This window comes from Cryptomeria japonica, chromosome 4, assembly GCF_030272615.1.
Source record: "Cryptomeria japonica chromosome 4, Sugi_1.0, whole genome shotgun sequence".
NCBI classification, from domain to species: domain Eukaryota; kingdom Viridiplantae; phylum Streptophyta; class Pinopsida; order Cupressales; family Cupressaceae; genus Cryptomeria; species Cryptomeria japonica.
The window spans coordinates 310,637,118-310,639,652 of NC_081408.1; positions in this window are offsets into that span (position 1 = coordinate 310,637,118).

The following is a 2,535-nucleotide window of genomic DNA, read 5'->3' on the forward strand; positions in this document are numbered from 1 at the left end:
AGATTACGAGGTTCTTCTTTAAAGTGTGGCCACTTTTCCTCTATGTCCATAAATGCTGAACCATCCATAGGCATTTGAATAATTTCATCTCGACTTCTATTGCGTGTATGGTAATCCATTAATTGCGCCAAGCTAGTGCACTTGAATAATCATTGTATACATGGAATAATGGGAATATAATGAAGAACCTTGAGAGGCACCTTTTTTTTTATTTGATTTGTTATATATCTACTAATATGACATTTAGGACATTTAGTTTGAAATTCATGTTGTTTGTGATATATAATATGATCATTGGGACAAGCATCTATTGCTTGATACTCCATTTCAATATCTTTCATAATGGTAGATAATTCTCCGTATGAGAGAGGTAGAATATTTGATGGTGGTAACAAAAACTCACCTATCAATCTACAACAAAAAAATATAATTGGTTAATATAAAGAATATTAATGGTACATGATTCACCATTTATTAATTATAATGACATATATGACACACCTTAACATACATGAGATTGTTATGTTGTATAAACAATTCATAACCTTCAAGTTCACCAACAACAATACATCAGATAGAAGTGTTTTCTGGGAGCCCTCGTAAAGGGCTTCATATGACTTATCAAGTAGAGGTAAATCATGAACAACATCAAGGTCATATTCATCATCATGATCAGCTACACTAGTACTAAATGTTCCATGGATCAATGTATTTGTACCATCATCTTCAATTGTGTTTTGTGGCTTATGATCATCATCTTCCATGGGATCATTATCTTCAGCTTCGATATTCACACCTCCATGTTCCTCCACTTTGAAAACCATATTCTTTGGGTTGTGTTGATCCATATCATGTGCTCTGGGATGCTCGACCAATATAAAACTTATCAACATAAATAAACCATGATCATGATCTCATCATCAAGTAATTTCTTATGTATATAAATTGTTAAAACGATATAATGAATAGCTTACCAATGGATGATAATCATGTCCCCCTTCAATGTGACCTTGCAACCTACAATGTTTCTTAGCTATTTTGATTAGAAAGCTTCTAGTCTTTAATCCCTTACAAATTTTGTAGGGACAATAACATTTTCCATCACCTTTTCTTTTCAAGTTAGACCACAATCTAGCAATTGTCTCCTTATTTTATTGTCCATTGATATTGTTTGACATGGTCTTTCTTCACAGGAAAAAAATTTGGGCTATAGAACTAGTTATATAGAAGTTATACCAAATTAAATCACTTGAACATAGAAATAATGCAAATCGAACCAAAACCATTTAACTCTTATTTTTCATCTCAAAACATATCTAATGGCTTTGTGGTGATTTAGAGTAGGTGATATGCTAATGGCTTTGTGGTATGCAATCCTTGTATCATATCTTAAGTTGACTAATGTGTAATTAGGGTAATCCATGAGTGTCTAATGTAAATTCATTGTCAATGTTTTGAATTCATCAAGAGTACGATGATAGTCATCTTTATAGGATCCTCTCAATACTATCGAAATCAGTGACAAGTAAGACAAAATTCTCAGTCACACCTTGGGTGCAAGCAAATGATATTACATATACTCTTGGGATGAACACCATTAAGATTAATAGACCCAAGTTAGTCTGAAAGGAAAGTAACTATCCACTCCCATGCTCATGCATACTTACATGACTAATGTTTCCCTTGTGTATCCTAAACATTGGAGAGACCTTATTTGACTTGCCTAATCAATGTGGTTGTTGTCCTAATATGAAATACTAAGTTCTACCCTTGTCTCTACATCAAACTTCTCACATCATGTTTCTTAAACAAAACACACTATTCCCAATCTTCCTCAATACCCTCAATGAAGGGGCATGTATAATGGTTTCAACATACAAAGTCAATGATCATACACTCCATTCTTCTAGACACCCTTGGATACATTACTTGGCTTCTAGGCTTGGGAAAACTAATATGAATTGAGCCAACACCATGAGGATAGGGTCAAGCATCATGGCAACTGTTCATAATTTGTAAAGATGGGGTTCACACCTAAATGTTGTCTCTCAACAATGCCACACTTCCAAAATTGTCATTCTCAGTGTTGAAATGTGATAGCTAGATCGGATTATGTTGATTAAATTTTAATGTTGCCTAAGTGGCAATTAAAATTTAATGTATAATATAATAACGGCAATATCAACCAAGGCTTATTGCAGGAAAATAGAATATATTCTGAACTGGGATAAAAAAATCCAGCTAATTATCTAGCTAATGTTGGTGTCTCAATAGAATCATACACTCAGAAAATCTCAACTTTTGACTGGTAGAATGAGCTAATACAGATTTTAAAGTACGATTTGGCTGAATCGGTCTCCAAAGTCAAGTCAAGGATCGGATAAGAAGCAGGAAGGTACCTGGGCCATCATGGAAACATTCGAATGGTAATTATATTGCCCAAGCTGTAGACATAACCAACATGGATCTTGATCTCTCTTATGATTGCACATCGAATGTCAGTGAATGTGCATTGAGCATGGGAGCTTCGTTTTA